Raw genomic sequence first — 22004 nt, 5'->3', positions numbered from 1 at the left:
AATTTAACATTTTCACAGTAATTTAAAAAGATCTGGTTTTGGTTTTATAATAACAAATTACATCCTTTACTTGGGCTTTGCCCTTTCCACTTAGATAGAACAAATAAAATCATACAAATATACAGTCAACGTCAGAACAGCGTATCATAAGACAGCATTTAAACAAAACATACATGCAATACATTCAAATCATTTTTTACAAGCTAAGATAAAGTGAAACAAGGAAGATAGAATCTAATTATATTTATACAGATTAACTTATACGGATTCCAAATTACACACACACATACACACACACACACACACACACACACACAGTGATTAAAGGAGTAAATACCTTTGACAGGGTAAAAATGTGACTACATAAATTAGACCAAAATCTATTAGTTGCACTTTCCACTCTAGTTGTCATACAGAATAAGCCACAACGTCACTCTTTCGGTACCGCCTGATTGGTCGATTCTGGAAAGTAGGCGGGGCTGGAAACCGGACGCCGACAGAGCTGCAGCAGCCGGAGAGATAATTAAACAAAAAAATCTTGTTTGTCTGCTTATGTTTTTAACGTATTGACTATTTGATTATTATAAATATTCTTTTTAATTTATTATGATTTGTATCATTATTATCGTCATTATCTCCACATAGTATGCTTAGCTTATATGCCTTGGCAACACTGTACATGATTTAGTCATTCCAGTATCCAGCGCCCTTGAACTGAACTGAAAGAGAGGGAGGAAAGAACAGAGAGAATGAGAGAGAACGAAGAGAAACACGTCTGTAAGCGCTGAGATGCGCCGTTTCTGCCCGTTTGAGTTTGCCCAACTGAGTGAGTGACAACGTCACTCCTTCTGCGCCGTTTGATTGGTCGATTCTGGATGGTGGGCGGGACTTAAAGCTGGACGCCAGGATACACGCAACCTTGAAAGCGTGAAAGAGCGAGCAAATAATAGCAAGAATGAAAGAAAATGAAGAAAAGATAAATATTTCTCAAAGCAAAACAACGACATGCATCGTTTCTGCCTGTTCGAGCTGAACAACGGAGTGAGTGCGAGCCACAAACGTCACTCCTCCGGGACCGTCTGATTGGTCGATGCTGGAAAGTGGGCGGGGCTGGAAACTGGACGCCAGGATAGCACGCAACCTTGAAAGCGGGAAAGAGCGAGCAAATAATAGAGAGAATGAAAGAAAAAATGAAGAGAAGAGAAATATTTCTCTAAGCAAAACAACGACATGCATCGTTTCTGCTTGTTCACGCTGAACAACAGAGCTACAAACGTCACTCCTCCGGGACCGTCTGATTGGTCGATGCCGGAAAGTGGGCGGGGCTGGAAACTGGACGCCAGGAGAGCACGCTACAGCGGGAGAGAGGGAGAGCGACAGAGAGAGAGAGGAAAGAATAGAGAGAACAGAGAGAATGAGTGAGCTTGGAGAGAAGTGTCTGCGTACGCCAAGAGATGAACAGTTTTTGGCTGTTTGAAGAGTAAAGACGAGAGAAGCTGCCGCCCTTCGAGGGCACAGACTGATCAGTTTTCAGTGCCGAGACCGCTGCTGGAATTCTGTACTTCATTTTGAACCAAGTGACGGTTAACGTTACTGCCGTTAGGAGCTACAGGAGAGAGAGGGAGAGAGAAAGAGGGAGAAGGCTTTGAAAACCGCTTTTTTCTCTTTTCGCCGACGGGTAAGTCTGCTAATTTAACGTAAACTGACCCCAGATGTGAAGGTTTTGTTATCTGGCCGCGTTTGGTTGGTTAGGTTTTTAAGGATAAATGGAAAAAGTGGGAAACAAGCGAGGAATCGAACAGGCACCCTCACGCCCTGCTGTTGGCTGTTATTGTCTAGCCTGTAGGTTAGTAATGATAAAATTGCCGGAGAGAAAAAGAGCACGTTAGCTGAGTATGGAAGGGCATGTTTGTGGGGACCTTACATATTAAATGTGTGTGTTAGTGCCGCGATAATGTGCCAGACCCTTCCCTCTTGAGACGATGGGGTTTTGCCAGTGTAGTTTGCAAGTATGAGTATAATTAGCTCGCACAATTAGCCACCTTCGGCTACACAGCGTGCTCTGTTGAGCCAAAGGATAGCCAGTAACCTGTGTGTTCACTCCTGTTGGGTGGGTGGCTGTAAGCTATCCAGCTGGAGAGGCGAATTCGGTTTAAAATGTCCAGCCATGCTGCATTTCATCGTGTCTGGCGCACACACGTCAATTTTATGACAAAACCCAGTGTCATGTGTTCAGCTATTGTCGGTTGGGTGTGTTCAAACTCAGCATAGCGTCTGTATCTTATCACGTTACTCGCTGGAGGCTACTTAATGGTGTCATCTTTTCCCCCTTCAGCACTGTAATTCCGCATGAATAAGTTCAGAGGTTTAGAGGAGTTTTAAATGCTCCAGAAATGGGAGCAGTGGTCTCCACCCTTTGCAGCTTGCCTGCCATCCCACTGGGCACACATCAGACCAAAGAGGGAGGTTCAAATGGTCCCCTCAAGCTGAAAAACGGCTTCATGAACGATTGTGCTGTGGAAAAAAAGCATGCAAAATGTGTCTGTCGTGCTAAGCTAACGTTTTGGTTATACATTTGCATACTAGGCAGGAGGAGCTGGCTCCATTGTCCTGCCCAACAGACATGGTCAGTAACCTAGGGAGGTGACTGTGCAGTTCACGTACACTGCGATAGTACAGTGGCAGATTAGCAGGGAAGGAAGGAAATCAGTTGTCAAGAGAAAGAATACAACTCCATCCTTTTCCACAGGTTGAGAGACATCTCTTTTCAGTAGCTACTGGTCAACTAATTGCTGTTTATCCTGCCTGAGCATCGTAGTCTGATCTGGTTAGACCGCTACTCAAAGTCTTTGGGCTAATTAGCCTCTCTTGGTTTGTGTTTGGGGGGCTGAAGGGGGGGGGGGGTTGAAGCAGCTGTCAAGGGACACACTTTGTTGACCACAGATGTAGACAAAGCTTCAACACACATCACAGCAGAGTGGGAAAAACAGACTTGGTCTTTCTTCAGAGCCATTCAGCGAGACGCATGTCTTTATAAACCTGACACAGCTTGTTTTGATTGGACTGTTTTGTTCTACTTTCCTCTGTAACCAGACACAAACAACGTTTATGGAGACTAAACATACTGTTTACTTAGTAATTATGTATTTGGAGCTTTTCTTTAACACCCAGCGAATTGCATATTCTGCAGTTCAAGCTGCACTATGTCAGAATTTGTTAAAATTTAAAGAAGTAACATTACTCAGTCAGAAGGAAAGAAAATCACTAAAAAATATGGTCAGAGGTGTCTGGTCAGATTTCACAGGAGTTTTTTGGACTGTGTCATACATCTTTATGTACTAACCTCATGCACACAGTCTCAAAATAAAGGTCCAACTCGATGTGTAGGTCTCAAATGGAAAATTAACATTATACTGATATAATGTCCTTCACCGAGTTCTGTCTGAGTTCTCTTTGAATACTCTTTCAGTGCACTTGCAAACATCAGATTCATCCACTCTGGGAAGGGGTCCAAAGCACAGCAGCGTTATAAAGTGTTCTTGCACATATTGTGTGCAGTTACACATTTCCACCAGAGACGTCTCCAGCTCCCCAAAACGTACGTAGTGTTGCGGCAACTGTCAGGTCTTGGATATCATGAGTTAAAAGAATTTAAAAACTAGAAACAAACCGCTTGGGAACAGGGACATTGCTGTTTTGTCAACATTATGTCATGAAATAATGCTCATTGTTCCTTAAATATAGTGCTAAAATATTGATGAAACAAGTATTGTGAATATTATGGTACGCTGGTGTAAACAATGTCATTGACTCTTGATTTCCTTTGCGTTGTGCACTGTCAATTTGAGATAACAGGATTATACAGAAGCTTTTCCTTTCAAGCCTTGAAATTGCATTTAGTAGATTAGCTTTTTACTTAATTTCTCATTTCTCAGGCCAGTGCCACAGTTCAGCACACAAGAAATAATGCTGCAGTTTGTACCATAGCGGCAGTGCGATGCTTTCTTTGGCCGTTAGGGTCCAACCACAGCTTGTCACCAGCCGGGCGTAAAGCTGTGGTGTTTGTACTCCGTCTGGGCCGGTGTGCATCAACTGTCTCTCCACTAAGAGCAAACATGAGCTTGAGGTGCAGTGTTTGCCCACGTGTGTCTGGAAAAAGAGGCTACAGCACTCGATGTAGGTTACAACAGTAAAGGCCACTTACGTTGTTTGGTTAAAAGCTTCTATGAAAGAACTGCTCACTGTAACGGAAAGCTGAATCACTCTTTGTTTTGGTGGAGTCCTATATTTTTTTCATTTTTGGTGTTGTGTGAGCTTGAAATGGTAAGGAAACTGTGCCTGTATCTGCTTCAGAAACCCCTCCTTTCCTTCGTACTCTCTTCTAGTCCCGACAGCAGCATCAACCCGAGCGGAAGAGGAGACGACAAGTAGTTTTCCCCTCAGGAAATTCCCGCTGATTCCAGGGCAGAGCCGGACAGAAACAAGATGAGGAGTCTTCTTTTCTTCGGGATATTCGTTCGGTTTTATTGTACTTCATTTTCTGGAGAATCTTAGGGTGTCACCACATCTTGGCATGACCACTTTCAGCACAGTGTGACTGTGGCGGTTCAGCAATATTCCAAGTAGGGCTGCAGCAATTAGTTGACAAAGTTGACGGAAAACAGAAGCTATCTGATGTTCTGTAATATTAATGTGTCACACACAGCCATTCTGATAGATTACAATACACTGCAGGAAGAGCGGGGAGCGGCATGGCTTCTGTTGTTTTGTTGCACCATAAAAGAAATCTCTTGTTGCACTGGTATCTTTTGTTGTTAAGAATGGTTGGTAAATGAGACACATGTGTTGCATTATACTTTTCTGAGCATATCGTAGACATCGTCAGTGTGTCTGGAACACAGACTGACTGTCATTCATTACGAAGTGAGCATAATTAGTCCTTTTAATTGGATTTAATGCAGTGCAGTATGTGACAAGTTGAATAAAATCATTTGTATTGATTTCTCCATTCATCCCATCATTTGTCCATTCTAACTTATAAGACTTGTCAGAAAAAATATTGTGACATGTTGTGTATCGTGATCAGTATATTTTTGCCACATTGCCCACCACTAATTGTTAAGCTCAATTCCAAAAGTTTGTATGCTCAAAGATAAGCTGTGATGAACCTTCAGGTGGCATCATGCTCTGATATGCAGAATTACTGGGCTGCTTTCAGAGAGAGTAAGATGAGGTCTGCTAGTCTTTTCCAGTTTCAGTCTCAGAGCAACCTGTGCAATACAGATTTAATGCTCCAGCATTCCTGATCTACTCAGAAGAGAATCTGCTGTGTTAGAGCAGGGATAAGTCTGTAGACAGTAGTGCTGCACAATATATCTTTTGTTCACTGTTATCATGTGAATAAATCGTTGCTTCTGATTGGTCTAACTCATCTACTTATATCACAGAGGCAGATATGCAAATATTCCCTCTGTGAAGTCACATCACTCAGTAAACTTCCTGATCAAGCACAGTTGAATGTGGACTTTTTGACGAATAGAGGAATCGTGAACCATAATAGATTGTTGACAAGATAGATTATTTACAAGTGCATATTAATGTGGGCTGTTAAAATATGTGGCAATATAATGACAATACCAGTATAAACAATTGAAATAAAGTTTTCATTTCAATTGGGCTTGAGCAGCACTCTTCTAGGTAAATTGCTGACCAGAAGAAATTCAGTGGTCAATGGTTTTTCCATGTGCGGAAGCAAAGAGCCCTGTTTGCTGTCATGTTGAGGGGGGATGTGGTGATTTTGAGGGACTACTATGGGAATTGGCCTGTAAGAAGCAGATCTGATGAGAAAATCAGCTGCCTAAGGACTTACTAATGCTCCTCAGAGGGTATATGAGAGGAAGGCTTGTGTTGTGTGCATGTGTATATGCACAAGGTCACCCTCAGTCCATTAGCCATGTGCATCTGGGGTCTTACTTTGATATATTGTTCTACTCTGAGTGAGAGTGCTGATCCAGGATCAGTTTTTTTGCTTGTTAATTTCTTTGTTTCTTAATCGAATGACCTCAGATGTATGGACCAGACAGCAGGGCCTAGGCCAGCACCTGCTTTGATGTGATATGCTTGACACACATGGGCCACACAAAAGAACCCTGCTCTTAGGTGGTATTGTTTTACCAAAGCCCCCTTGGGGACCTGAGGTTTTGGGGGTTCAAAGAGCGCTATGGCCTACCATGAAACACATTCAGCAGGCGTAGTGAAACTGTAGAGGCTCTCTGTGTGCATACTCAGACATCCATTGCTGGAGGCTCCTGGTGGGCAGTGGTGCATTAGACAGCTGCTGATGTCTAGCAAAAAGGGTTTTGCACCAGCGTGCAAAGAGATAACTAAACGAGCTAGTGCTGAACGATTTGGGGAAGATATATAGTTGTGATATTTCTGATGTATCTTGTGACTGTGATTTAAGAGTTAAGAGTTATTTTTGGCAGCTCTTGTGATGTGAAAATTGCACTTTTTGGAATTGATATTGGTTAACCTTTTAAACTTCTTGGAACCGCCGGTGGTTCCAAAACACACTTTGTCATATTCTTCATAACTTTCATATTTCATAAGCTACATTCAAAAGGTGGGTGTCATATGAGAGCTGTAACTGTCTTCTTTCCAGTCAAGTAGAAGGGGTAATGTAATTTCTAAACTTTATAATAAAAGAAGCTGATCTCCCAAATTTTTTTTGTCTACTGAAAGTTGACCCATTGTTCCACAAATCTGGGCTATAAACTATAAACGGATGGCGTCTCTTCAGTGATCTGCTCTGTACAAATGATTTTTATACAAAAATACAAAGAGCGTCTTTGGCTTTCAGCAGAAAATTGTAAGCATATAGCAATATGTGTATGATCATAAAACACATGTTCTGTTAATTTGAGGGGACCTTTTACAAAAAAAATAAATAAAAAAAAATTTACATTTATTTCATGCAGTTGCTGAATAATTTGCCTTACGATTTGGTCATGTAAATTCATATGGAAAAACCAATATATACCCACGAGCATAAGAGGTTAAAAATGATTCATCTTTCAGCCGTAAACTGAGTGACACCAAAAGTAATAAACATGCTGCAACATCATACTAAAAGAGAAACATTTCCTCTAGGGTAACTGACCTATTCATGGTCTGCCCACAACTATGTTCTTTTGTTGCAACTGTTGCAAGGTTGGACAAGATTTACATAATGATGGAAAAATCCCTTTGACCCTACTGAGAAACTGTGGTGCATAAATGAAATGTTGAAATTTAGAGTGTTATTGATTACAGATGATGTTTGTTTCGTATGTATGCGAAAGGTCACACTGTTAGATAGGATTATTTGTTGTGTGTTTAGGTTACATTACATTAGCGTAATGGCAAGTTCAACATAAGACAATGTTAATCTCACAGGCCAGACCTTTAGCCGTCATCAAAGAGTTTGGTGCATTTCAGATGGATCAACCACAAAGTTGTAGTGTGACTTGTAGGTGATTTTTCAAAATAGGGCTGCAAGTAAAACAAATCTGCATGCAACAAATATCTATGAGGATATTTTGCTTCAAAGCTACTACAAGCCTTGAATAACTTTTAAAGATGTTATGCTGTGAACCTCACAGACTTTTTTTCGATCCAGTGACTGTATCTCACTCTGAAAGGTTCAGTCATGGCGAACATGTTAAGCACATTTTCTGTTGGAAGAAAGTGCATTCACATGGACGTGTGGATGGCCAATCGGAATGCAGCTAGCAAAATCCTGGCAGTTGTGGCCAGCTGAGCCTACTATAGATATCAGATGCTCCATGTACTTGTGGGCGGTGCATCTGACGCTGACACTAGAACAGTGTTATCCAGCTTGGTAGCATTTTAAACTGGAGATTCAGTGTTATGTAATGAATCTAAACTCCATACTAAATTAATTATATTGCAGTTGCTATGAAAGAATGCATTTGTTGGGAATGAATAGTTCAGTAGGGTACAATGCAGTAACAGTGCTTATCAGGGGCTGTTGGCTCAATGGCTTTCAGCCCTACAGCTCACATCCGCATTGGATTTTACTGATGGCCTTGTCTCACACAAATGATTTCTGAAAGTGCGCCCAGCTCAGAACACTCAGGAGAGAAGAAAAGGAAGGTAGAGAGAGAGGTAGAGAAAGAGAGAAAGTGAGAGAGCCATGTCTCTGGTACATAACGGTAAATAATGAAGTGCCCTAAAATTGTGACAATAATAAAAGCACCAGTTTTGTCCTTAAATTCTGCTTTCTCATCAGATTAATATAAAAACCCATACATCAGCTTTTTTGTTGTAGCCAACATTGTGTTGGTGTTTCAACAAGTATTAGGCTAATCCTTCTTACATAATCTGCAATGGATTAGGCTGTCCAGTTGTATTGTTTTGATCAGATTAGGCATCATATTACATCATACATTTCAGACTGAGAGAGCAATCCTGGATCAGTTTTGTTACCTTTTAAAAAAATGTAAGTTTCTCTCTTGAGGCCCATTTTTATAACATTTGTGTGGTTTTAAGTACTAAAATTGATCATAATTAATTTCCTTGATTATTTTTAAACTTCTCTATATTGCTTAGAATTCAACAGGTTGTTTTTTTAACTGTGCTTTTAAGAGTTTTGTTCTGATTGGCTGGCTTGTATTGTGCCACATTCACTCAGAGCTGAAATACTCTTTAAAACCTTAATTTGAATGGGCGGGGCTAAACTGCAGAGGGGCTGAATAGGTGGATATATGGAAAATTAGTTGATTTTCCTGACATTGCAGAAGCATTTAATTCATAATGGGCTGTTTTTGTGAAAAACTTTGAAAAATATTTTTAAAACACACTGAAAAATCCTACGATATGGGCCCATTAAGAGCTTAATGAATTGTATTGCAGTGCACATATTTCCTACATCAGCTGTCTGATATAGAAAGATTCTGTGTGAGAAAACACCACCTGCATGTTTTCTAATAAAGTGAAGCACAGGCTCAATCATGTCTGACCATGTGAGTATTAGGGAAACAGTTGGTGTGTTTACAAGTGTAGACAGTTGTTCGCTACTTCTGTTTTGGAAGTGAGATTTTAAGCTGCTTATTTCCTTATAATGAGGACACACACAATAGCAGGTGGCTTGTTCCACATCAGGCATCCTGTCAACAGCAGGTGGTCTCAACTCATTAGCTTCTCCTGAGTCTGTGCCAATCCATATCGACTCTGAGGCCATGTGACAGGAAGCTGTCACCCGAGAGGAGTTCATATTTTTGCAGGTCTAAGCTAAATCTATAACGGCACTCCAAAATTAACGTGCTACAGTGTGAAAGCTGTTAGTTGACATACAGTGAAACATGCAGTATGTCTGAGGGAGTCTAAGAGCAAATCTAAAGCACTTCAGTGACGTGCCTGGAGTATGGTCTTAAGCCAGATGTCCTAATTTTTTGGCTATTGCTGCATTTTCAGCAGCACTTTATTTAAACATCTCAGATGGAAATACACTTTGTAGACAGCTGCTCATCCAATGTTTCTTCTGAAGACAGGAGTATTAATAAGGGGTTTGTCCCTGTTTGCTGCAGTAACAGCCTCTGCTCTTCTGGGAAAGTTTTATGCTAGATGTTGGAACATTAGCTGTGAGGATTTGATTGCATTCAGCCACAAGAACATTAGTGAGGTCAGGTACTGATGTTGGATGATTAGTTGTGAATCACAAACACCACTCCAACTCATCCCAAAGGTATTTGATGGAGCTCAGTCAGTCTAAAGAATGCAGTTCCACTGCTCCCCATCTCAGTGCTGGCAGCTGTGTACTCCTCTAGATGACGCTTTACATAGGGAATGTGACCTTGCTCATATGTGGCTGCTCTATCCCATTTTATTGACAGTGCATTTCTACGGATTTCACATGCTGTGTGTGTACAGTTGAATGCTTGTGTTAGGAAGGATTTTACTAATTAGATTTTCTGGATACTTTTTGATATATAGATGTTCCTGCAATATGACAGAACCCATTGGTAAATAATTCCAAATTATCCTAGATGAAGAGCTAATCTGAGGTCAGTTCTACCCTCTGCATAGTAGATATGATCAATTAGGCCTGATCAATCAGAATTCTTACCCCAAGTACTTTATAAAATGTAAACAGCCATATAATCGCAATATGTGGTATGATTGAGCATCTGTATACGGTGTCTTGCCATTCTCCTGCTCAGTACTGGGGTGATTCTGTCAAATATGTCATAACAAAAAGACATTTTAATGTTTTCAAAGCAATGTCACTTTAAGCATTCTCTTCTAGTTATGTTGATATAAACACGGATGTGGTTGAGAGACCGGGTCTTGGCTACTTTTCAGATGGATTCAGATCTCCACAGAGACACATGTTTGATAAAGTTCTGAAGAACAGCATAAGGTTTTGTCTTGTCTTGTACATCGTGATGAATGCAGTTTTAAGACAGAGGACACCAGTACTTACCAGTACTGAGAGGTTTGATGAATGTGGGCCTGCATTTTACATTGAAAGGAACCCATGTTCTCAGTTGTTTAAGCAGATGTAGATGTGATGCCTAATCCTTATGTCATTTCCTCTGTCATCTTCCAGTGGTTTTCCAAGAGGATTCAAGCAAGGGTGTTTTAAAAACTCATCACAGTTATGCTGAACTGAGCCCACTTTTAAGGCCTCATCTAAAATGCTCTCTGTTATAAATAAATATCTTCAAAAATGCTGACATTACAAACAAATATTAAAAGGTTTGCAGGGGTGAGAGTGGAATATATACTGAAGATCTTGCTAACTGGTCTCCACTTGGATATAGTTGTTAGCCATAGGGACACGGGGACCAAACTGAACATAGGAATTGCACTGGTTCAGAAGGGCAACTTCTGTCCTGCACAGTTGTCTATAGGGAGAGGTCAAGAGGTGAGAATGTTAAGAAGGGTATTTCACATCAAAATCCCACTTCTGGAGAGGGAGTGATCCTTATAGACAGGAGATTGGTCAGCAAGAGAAGATTTATACCTTCAGCCTCATCTCTCAAGTCTGTTTTAGCTGCCCTAAAGACAGTGAAAGATAACAGGGTTTAGCAGCTAAGGCTAGTAGAAACTGATAGGAAGAGATGGACAAGGTGTTGTTTTGATGCAAACAGAGAACCTCAGAATAATGTGCAGTGTTTTCTCACTGAATAGGGAACTACAGCTTGTTTGCTGTGTTTTTCTGCAACTATAGCACCAATATTTCCCTTTGGCGATCACCATGGGAATTAATAAACATTAAATAATAAAACTTAGTAAAGGATAAATGAAACAGTCTAACGATTTGCTGAAAGTGTAATGTAGTTGATTTTGAACAAAATAATGGCTGTGTAGTTGCATTTTCAAAATAATGGAGTTATGTTTTCTTTTTGTACTGTTATTTTAATTTCTGCGTTTCTATGAAGAAATATTGTGTAACTTATTGTAAACACTACAGTCAGATTTTGGCCTTTCATATCCTAATGAATATGGACAGAGGGCAGATTCCTAGTACATATGGGTCCTGATTCGACCTAAAATGAGCTTCTTCAAGCCTAATGTTCTACAGAAATGAAGAAAGTAATCTTGGATCCACCTGGAGCAGCTGCCATGGCAAAGCTGATGTCTGGCTCAGTGGGAGAAGGTATCTGAGGTTTCTTTAATGAAGTTCTGGCCAAGGCTGTTGGGGTGGCTTCCTGCCTGGATTTTGGAGTGTGCTTTCTCCTCCACAGCCATTTTTGACCCCTGTTGACCTCACTGATCTCACCATGACGACATGCTCGTTCTGTAGGCAGCTGGAATGGCCATTATGAAGGATCGTTTCCCCTCCCAGAGTTCCCAGAGTTCAGCATGTTCTCATGCAAACAGTTGAAGATGAGAGGGACTCATTCTCACTGTCCATCCTTGAATGCTTTGAGTGTGTTTGCCAAGAGTGGCTTTGAGTGCTCACTTGAGCATGCAAGTACACAGAAAAGTAGGGTGAATCTTAAGTCGTTCTGATGAACTTGGTCCTGATCTCCTGGCCCTTGAAGTGCTGATGTAGCATTTAGCCTTTTTTATAAACTGTTTTCATTTAAACAGATTTTGGCATGCGTTAATGCTAATTAAAATGTGTTTTTATTTTTTTTCAGTTGCATTTGCTTACTGTCAGCTGTCGCTCATTACTTCTTTGATCAGTGAACTGGCTTCTGTAAGCTTTTAGTTATTAACAGCAGCCCAGCTGTTTTTCTTGTGTTTTGATTTTCTCTTTTATTGTTTGTCCACATCTTGTTTATCATTTGCTTTCTTTGGCTTCATGGCCTTGGCCTCACATTCCATTTCTCCCGTTTCACATCCTTAAGAGAATACTCTTGAAGTGTGGATGCAGAGAGATTTATATCCTGTGGAGACTGCGGTTGTGAAAGATTTAAGTTTATGGAATGTATAGAGTTGGAGCATATGGTGTTAGATCTCTCACATTGAAGTTGCCTGAGGTCTTGTGAGAGTCTCAGCTTTCTAAGCTGTGTTTTTATGTGTCTGATCCTTCTGGAGGGTTTTTCACATGTAGCTCTTGTTTCATTGGTAAATACTCATACAGATACATGCTAGCTTTCTTGCAGTGCAGCACAGACACCACAAATTATGTAGTTGACTTTATTTTTTGTTTTCTTTTCACAAAGCTGCTATGCTACTAACTAGAATTAGCTCCTCAGCTGCATTGAATGCTCTTTCTAACTTTTTTTCAAATTGAGAATCCTCTTTACAGTGTCATTTGGTTCAAGACCAAACTTGAAAATTAATCTTTCAGCTAAAACCACAACGTCCAAAGACTCTTTCCCCAGAAACAATAGATCATACTCACTAAATCACGCCTCTTAAGTGATCCAGAGAACTGAAAAGGTTGTAGGTAATGTAGCTGTGTAACCTGCTGAGTGTGAAATGTGTCAGGAACTTGTGTTTGGAAATTTGTAATCCGTCATCCAGGACCACCCTCCTGGCACCCACCGCAAGCAGCGACAGAATTGCTATTTGATTTTATGAAACTGAACATCTCAGAAACACAAGCACACTTGTTTTTTTGCTTGTGTTGTTTTAAGGGACCTTACTGGCTAGACTGACACTTTTGGCGAAACATTGTGTTTTTTATTGTGTCTTGAATATTGGACAAGTCACTGGGCCTAAGCTACATTCATGAAGCTTTGGAGGACTAAACTAGTATCAGGTTAGTCAGGTTGTTAACATTTCCATATTGAAGTGATTTTTCAAACTCTAGTTTTGGAAACTTTTAAAATAGTTATTTTCCTTTGACTTTCTTCTTTCGAATGCAAGTGGATTATCTCTTATATAATCTCCCCAGAAATATGTCCTGAAAATGAATAACTTGTACGTAATAACTGTTTTGACCAGAATAGCCATTTTGACTGGGCTTAATAGCCATTTTCACTGGACTTAATAGGCGTTTTGACTGGGGCGGCCTTTGTGTTTATTGCTCTCGCTTTGTGTGTAGTGAATCTCAGGGCAGGGCACAGAGTTCTCAGCACAAGTGTCATGTGATTGGCGCCGGTTGAAGGTCTCTCTGTCTAATGTTGACTTTTCCATCTCTGCCCATATGACCTCACACTGCACAGCACTTACAGCAGCGACAGTGAACGTTTTTGATCTTTACACTGATCTGGGATCAGTTTTTAGACTTGATTTTTGATGAATAAGGTCAAGGATGCATGATGAGGCAACCTCAGATTGAGGTTACTGCAGCAGTGCTGTTCCAAAAAAGCGATGACTTAGGATTTCTTAGAAAACTGGAGAACTTACAGGAATACTCCATTTCCTCCACCAGCCCTCTTTTGTAGCTTCCGCATCTGTAGCATACAGTAAGACAATAATTCACTTGTACTTAGAAAAAGAACAGCACACCTATTCAAAATACATTATGATAGTAGGTTCAGCTTTTTCCTCCTTATACTGCTTTGCTAATAGAGGCTGGATCAATAGATGATGATGCAGTTTAAGGTAGAAGATGTGCAGAAAAGTATTTTTGTTGCATTTTAGTAAGTTTCAGCTTCAGGAATTCTGCTCACAGAAGTACACAAGCTGACTGGTGTAACCTGCAAACTAAAATCACCACAGCTCTCAGAAACCCACCTCTTACAATGAATTTAAGCTGATTCTGGTCCATGCACTGTCTGATTGGAAACAAACAACTGTTTATCAAGCTAGTACCAAGCAGTTCATGTTCACTAGTCAGCCTTTCAGTCTGAGATATTGGCCTAGATCAGAGGTCAACCTAAATGTTAAGAAAAGCCGTTTTGTCCTTTCGACAAAAATCAAACCACCTTGGGAACCACAACATTTTATATCCATTTTACCATCTTGGCTGTAAATACATCTCGGTATGTGCTAATGTACTAGTAAAGGCTAAAAAATATAATATTAAAGAAAACGCAGACTTACTTTGCTTTAAGGTTTAGCACGATTATAGCAGCTTTTCTCACATCTCTGGCAGGAAACAAAAGTAGAATAGTTTCTTGTAAAATGTCTCAGCATTTGAATTTTTACTAGGCTAAAGTCAGCTTCTCATTCACCAGGTTCTTGTTTGAATTTTCCCATTCCACCTTGGATGAAATGTAACTGCTGTACCATTTAAGCTGGAAGGAGAAAATTCAAACAAGAAGATGGTGAATGAGAAGCTAACTTCAGCTACATGACTTTTTAGTGTTTAACAGTTTCTCGTTGCAGATTAAACGTATGAGGAAACCATCTGGAGTGTAAATGCAAATATTCCATTTGTCTCCATCATTGATGTCCGTCTTAAATCTCTCTCTTTGACTTTTCAATAGCTACAAGCTAGGCGAGACTGTTTTCTGAGTTTCAGGGTTAAAGGTTGGTGAATTAGCAGTTGTAGGCTACATAAATTCCAGCGTTTAGACCATTTATTGTTAAAACTGTTAGAATATTCAGCAAAGTTTTATTCTACTGCAAAGGAGGATTATTTTATTTTTACCTAAAAATGTAATTCTGCTGTGGAGTCGCAACAAAGCATTAAAAGAGCAGCGCGTTGCCGACCCCTGGACTAGTAATTGAACAAGAAAACACTTGTGCTATCCCAGTTAAAGTTATTCCTGTATTGTGTTTGAAGATATAGGTAGTAAATAAATGATATATCCTCTTTCCCTTTTTTTTTTGCACTAAACGGACTGAGATTTGATGTTTTGGATGTCAGATGGCCCTTTCCTCGAAACCTTCCTCATCTGGTCTACGAGTCTGTATTCCTGCACAGTCTTAGCTGCTTGCATGTGGCACTGGTTTCATTTTGTGTCGTATTTCCACACTAACCTATTTCTGTTCTCTCCTCCTTCTCTTTACTGCACTTTTTACCACCACTGTATTTTACACACTGTCCTCAACAAGTCGGCTGCTGCCCACAGTGGCGTGTAGTGGATTTGTCAGTAGACTTGTCATCAGCCCATTTCTGCAGCTGCTATCAGGAAAACAAAATCAAGGGATATGGACTCGTTAAAGTATTCGCTCTTCTCAGAACACTTTGATTTGACACTTTGACATCCCCTTGTCCCAGTCAGACTTTCACTTGTCCCGGAAAAGCTTTAGTGTTAAGTCCTGATTTCTGAGCTGTCTTCCTGTTGGACATTCAGGCTTTAGTTATGTGGCTGAAAATTCCTGCTTTGTGAAATCCACCCCCCTGTTCTGTGATAGTCATGTTGCCTGTACACTCATGCTCTTGCAGAGTTTGAGCTGGTTGTTTAAAGCTTTGAACAGGCCAGTTGAAACAGTTGATGAGTCATGCTTCGTCACAGCCTGCAGTCGTGGCCATACAAGAATAGTTTTGTTCAGCTTGGATGCGGCCTGTTTGATGTTCTGAGATGTATGTATGTGTAATTTACAAAGAGAGAGAAATACATACAAGCACACACATACACCCTCACCAACTAATAGTGGCCAGACTCCTCAGTCACTTCTCTGTTAATCCCTTGACCACAGCGGCAGCTGCTTTTATTGTGTGGCTGCTCTAAATTACACACCCATGTGCCAGACAGGACCATTGGGATCTGTACTCATGTCTGCCTCAATGGTGGCGCACACTGGCTCTCTGTGGGTCATACACTCTTCCAGGATCAGGCAGCCATGACGAAGTGTGGTCTTGGCTGGCTGTGAGTGGGAAGGATTCATCTGTTGAATAGAGAGGGGCTTACACTTTCCCTAGGACTAAATGTACAAGTGCCGAATCAGGGTCAGTTTGAACCTGAAGTGGCAATTGATAGAGATGGCATTGATCCAGTACCCAGTATCAGTGTTGAGGTAATACTACCAGAAAATGCTAGAACAAAAATTGGAAGGAAAAATGAAAGAATGCGGTCAAAATGTGTTGCAAATCTGGTGTGATATAGCACAGAAAAGAATTATTATACTTGAATTACACAATTGCTACATTTTCTGTAGTCCATATTTGTACGCATTTTGGCTGTAATTGATTCTTTTTTTTGTATTGTTTAGCTTTTTTTGTGAAATACTGTTACAGCTGCAGTTTTGTTTATGTTGCTGGCTATGTATTTCTCCCTCTGGTGTCGTACAGTGTTTTAAGGATTTTTAATAAATAAGAACTGGCTCACCGAAAAATGTCATTTACGTTTTTTCCTCCAAAATATATTCAGCCAAGACATGTCTGGTGTCTGTAGTTTCTTTCTTTTGTTTTACACTGGAACTACAAGGCTATTTTTATGGACATCTATGTCACTAAGTGTGTGTGTGTGGTGTGTGTGTATGTATATATATATATATATATATGTATGTATGTGTATGTATGTGTGTGTATATATATATATATATATATATATATATATATATATATATATATATATATATATATATATATATATATATATATTAAAAAGCCAAAAAAAAAGATCTATCTATATATTTTGGGGGGGGGTTTTAATTATTGGTACTGATTTATTGTCTGTTCCAACTTCCAAACCTCAGTAAAACTAAATATCATGATTCATTAGTAATGGGCTGTATACCGTTTCATTCAGGACACCCACTGAAATTCAGTTTCGTCACAACCGTAAGACTGGTACATCACAAAGTAAGCGCACATAGCAAGACATACAAAAACAGTGCAAACCATGCAAACTTTAGTCTAGTTGTCTAGTCTGTTGCGTGACCTTTTCAAGAAACATTTGAAAATGTATCTCTAACTTTTTTTAATTGAATTTCTGCATCTCTTTGGTATTTCTTTTTAATTGGATCTTTGTCATTACCTTATATTTTTTATTGAACACTCTTAGTTTCTTTTATTACTGTTAAACTTTATCACCTGCCATTACAGCACTTTGAGTTGCCACCAGTATGAAAAGTGCTTTATGAAGTGCTGCTTCATTTAAGGCAGAACGGAGAATTTAAACTAAAAGCTGCCGAGGAAGAAGCTAGCTTCTTCAAACGGCAAATCACACTTTGCACTGTATTGCCGCACCTGCAAGACTAGAGTTAGAAAGCAGTGTTGTTGCTTGTTTGCTATTTTACACATTATGAATATTTCAGATTTACTTTGATTGCTTTAATGTTTATGATTAAAAAGTGAAGGGACATTTGTTTTTGTATCATTATATACATTTTCCACCATACCGCTATCATATATCGTAGAAATGTCTTCAGCTACTGTGATGTACTTGCTGTGCCACCCGTCTCTACAAAAACATTGTAAGTGCAGAAGACATAAATGCATAACTAAAAAAAGCAAACTTCTAATGCTAAACATCTCTTGGCTGTAGAAATATATTTGGAGTAAATGGGAACATGTGTGAATTAGATACTGAGTATCAGTTTTTAGTATCTGCATCGAGGAAAATTATTATTGCAACATCTCTTTTAAAGTGTTTGTCATGGTCCAGTCCCAAAAAATGTACTGAAGTGGAGTGACCTCAGCGTTCTGCGCTGCATACTTTTAAATGATGTTGGCTCTGTGAACAGTTTTCTCACTGTTCAGCTTGGCACATGACGTCTTCCATACAGAATTTCCATCTTATTCTTGCACAGTAGCTTGGTTTTGATTATGTGAGAGTGGTGATAGGGGGTTTTCACTCTATGAATTTAATGTTCAGCCTCATTGTGGGTTATTTGACAGGTTAATAATACTGCACAATGGGGAGGGAACAGCAAAAGGGGCATATGGAAAAAGAGAGAGAGAGAGCAAGCAAAGCAAAGAAAGAAAGAGAGGGGCACTTCTCCATATTCTGTGTCACCGTGGGAAAATTCCATCTGCATGACTCCCTGTAATTCCCAGCATGTGTGCGTGTGGCTGCGCTTGGGCCGCAACGAATCCTACAGCTCAGTATAGAGATTCCTACAGCTTAGAATGGGATTGCCGTTTAATTGAATCCAGAGCGCAGCATGGGTCTCAGAAAGAGACCACCATATAGTGCTGGGCAGTGTTGATAAAGTTCAGTTTTACACTATGTTGAAGTATAATAGTATAAGATAATATTTAAGCGTGCATTAGTAAAGTTAATGAACACATTCTAGATGCTGAGTATTGCTGCTCTATGCTAGAAGAAACACCTTGCAAACAAATCTTATAAACCTGACATAGCTCTTTTTGATTGGCCTAATTTGTTCTGTTTCAATACAGTATTGGAAATGTTCACCGGACAGAAAGCATGTTTCCAGAAAGGAAAGTGACTTCATTTTTATGGATTTAAGGCCCAATCCCATTTCTTTCTTTTTACCCCTTCCCCTTGTTTTCGGGTGTCACCCTAACCCCTTGAAACTGAGTTACAAAGGGTAGTGGTTGAAATCTTGCCCTACGAAATGGGACAACACTAAAATAAAAAAAAAGACTAACAGGCTAGCGGTGCTCTGTAGGCAACCTGGCCCGTCTTCAGTGATAGTAGAGGAGGATAAAGTTCAGCAACCTCACTGCTGGGCTTTAGTTACATTAGGGCATCACATGCTTTCAAAGAGGGGATATAAGACAATTATTTATGATCGCCCACCGCTAATTCTTTGGTGATACAAAGCTGATGTCAGATATTCACCAGCTTCTTGTTTGAATTTTCCCATTCCACCTTAAATGGTGCAGCACTTACATTCTGGCGCTTCAGGCATCAGCACTGCTGGACTATTTAAGGTGGAAAGGGAAGTTAGCTAGCTAGCTACAGAGACAATAGCATGCTATTAGCAATTTTTATGCTTGTTATGAAGAAAACGACCATAATTCATTGAAATGACATTAAACTAAGATAATACAATGGTTATCGTAATGTTTTAATGGAGAAAATGCTTACATTTGTGGGTTTCTTTGGTCGCTCACGCAGCCATCTTGCTGGTTTTTCTCATAACACTCCGTTTGGAGTGTGCCTCTAAAAAACCTTTGTTTGGAGGGCAATTTAGCTCTAACACTTCGCCTTACCCCTCTATCTCAACTAAAATAGGGACACCATACCCCTAGATGTGAACGCACAAAACAGAGAGCGGTAGGGGCAAGGGGTGGAATGGGATTGGGCCTTAGTCTGTTCTTTCAAAACAATCCGTGCGGTGATATACGTTGTTTTTAACTGTCAGGTCTTGGTTGTGTGTACAGCCTGGGGATGGCGCTGTTTTATGGAATGGAACGTTTTTATGATGTACCCTCAGTACTAGCATTTTCTCCATATTGTGCAGCCCTGATATAAACCTTGTTTACTTCTGATAAACGGCACTGATGGGAAGCAGTCCTGTCATTTTCAGTCTTGTCATGCAGCAAAGACTGTGTTCCACTGCCCTTGGGGTGTATCCATCTTTTGGAAGAGTGCCGCTAATGCATGTTCAATACTAATGCATTTTTCTGCTTTTCTCCTTGACTGTGATAATCTGCATTGATTGGAGTATTCAGATGTCCCACAACAATGTCATAGGCATTTGTAAAGGCTTGTGTGCTGTAAAAGAGCTTTGTCTTTCTTGGCACTCCAGGATTTTGCATTTAGCTGTTCAGCATTGTGCAGTGACTTGTGCATAAGTACGTGACAAGAGTTGAAAAAGAGGATTAAAGGAATACAGTGTTTTTCAACCTGATCTCTTTCTAACCCGTCTGTAGCATGCAGTCAGATATCGCAGATCACATTTCCTTTCAGTAAAGCAATAGCAATGACTCATTTACAATAGAATTTACAATAGAAATGAATGGGCGTGTACTCTCAGTACCACCTTCTATGATTTGATTAATCTTATCCCAGACACAGACTGTGAGAGATCAATATGTACAGCTCTTAGGTAAGAAGATGAAAGCTGTTGTTTATTTGTGTACAGTGCAGTACCGGTACACTACAAATGCAAGTTTGTTTTTGTGAGGGAGCATTTCATCTTTTCATGGTAGGATTGAGTTTTGATTAGCTTTCCTGCCTCAGTTTGTGCTGACTCACTGTGGAGAGTGCAGCTTCTCTCCTCACTCTGTAAATCAATAAGTGGCCATCTGCTGGCTCTGGAGAGCCGCGTCCACTGCTAATGTGAGAGAAACCCACTGTACTCTCTCACTTCGCCCCACCTCCTCAGTAAGTCTGTTCTTTCTTTCTGTCTTTCTTTATTTCTCTCTCTCTCTCTCTCTCTCCCTCTCCCTCTCTCTCTCTCCCTGTCTCGCTCTCACTCGTAAGTTCTGTCTTTCAGACTACAGAACAGTTCTCCTCTCTGTTATTTAGTGCTGTTTTGATTCACTAATGGGGTTTCCTCCGACATCTCCTCCTCCACCATGTCTGCTAGGCTTCTGTGGCACCCCCACTTCCTGTCTACGCAGGAAGTTGGGCTTTGGCTTCCGCCACAGGTGTGGTCTCAGCAGGAAATGGGCTTGTTGACGGACACACCTGGCAAGATCCCTGCCAAGCAGAGTACTAGTTGTGTTGTGTTGTGTGTGTGTGTGTGTGTGTGTGTGTGTGTATATGTGTGTGTGTGTGTGTGTGTATATGTGTGTGTGTGTATATGTGTGTGTGTGTATATGTGTGTGTGTGTGTGTGTATGTGTGTGTGTGTGTGTGTTTGTGTGTGTGTGTGTTTGTGTGTGTGTGTGTGTTTGTGCAGGAGATGTATGTGGGTTTTGTGCTTTTATGTTCTCTGGAAGACTGCTTGAGGTCTTGTGTGACCCTCATGTGGTTCTCAGCTGGTTTGTCTGTTACAGTCCTCCTTTTTTCTGTTCTATATGCTCCTCTCACATCCTCCTGCTCCCTCACTCTTATCTAGCCAAATACAGTACTAAGGACTTCTTTTAATTCAAGGACAAAGAGATCAATTTGTTTGCAGTTCCTGCAGCCATTTTTTTCATTTGTTGATATTTTCTTGTAACATGTAGATATCTTAGCAGCTATATAGCTCTTTACTATCAGTTGTACAACTTGGGTTTACCTGAGTTAATAAAGAGAAATAGGGATGTCCTGGTCCATTTTTTGTCCCATGATAAGAGAACTGAGTATGGACTGTCCAATCCTATATCTTTTCATAGATATTACAGCCACACAATTTAAATAAGACATGCTAGGCTGCCAGTTCATACTATAAAATCACTTAATTTATAATCTGTTTAATGTGGCACTCTTGGCAACTTTTAAAATGACCTTTTTTAAAGTGTTTAGTATTGACTTTTTTGATCTAATTTAATTGGTGGTTTGGTTGATTTGGCTGCCAGTTACTTAAAACATTGGAATTGCTTAAAACACATTAACTAGTTAACACAGTGAAGTGAAATCCCTTCATTTTTCATGTGGTATATGGTGCTATACATCTAATTACATCTTTTATTTTATTTTAAAGTGTTCAGAACTTTGGTCTTATTGATTTGTTTTGGATATCCTCCTTTTTGTTAGTTAGGCTTCTCCCAGAGTTCATGGAGAACACCTGCTAGGTTGCATCGCTGGGTAATCTGACACCTAAAGTGATGTCATTTGTTTTATGTTATTGTAGTGTTGGAAGTCCTTTCTGCCTTCTGGGCAGTAATAAGAGGGCAGATGGGGACAAACACACTGCATAGTGTAG

The 22004-nt window shown here is 40.1% G+C and overlaps 1 protein-coding gene across 2 annotated transcripts in view; it reads left to right on the top strand.

Annotated features, from left to right (window-relative positions):
• Positions 1-1331: 1331 nt before the first annotated feature.
• Positions 1332-22004, top strand: part of raph1b (Ras association (RalGDS/AF-6) and pleckstrin homology domains 1b) — a 77948-nt gene continuing 57275 nt past the window's right edge. The window contains exon 1 of one of the 2 annotated variants that reach the window (XM_036564894.1): positions 1332-1678. The gene's annotated coding sequence lies outside the window, so the exon portion shown is untranslated. The remainder of the gene's footprint in view (positions 1679-22004) is intronic. The other variant, XM_036564893.1, reaches the window with a different exon arrangement.

Source organism: Colossoma macropomum, unplaced genomic scaffold, assembly GCF_904425465.1.
Source record: "Colossoma macropomum unplaced genomic scaffold, Colossoma_macropomum, whole genome shotgun sequence".
Taxonomy (NCBI): Eukaryota; Metazoa; Chordata; class Actinopteri; order Characiformes; family Serrasalmidae; genus Colossoma; species Colossoma macropomum.
Note: the sequence above shows the minus strand (reverse complement) of the source record. Positions and strands in the feature narration are given on the sequence as shown.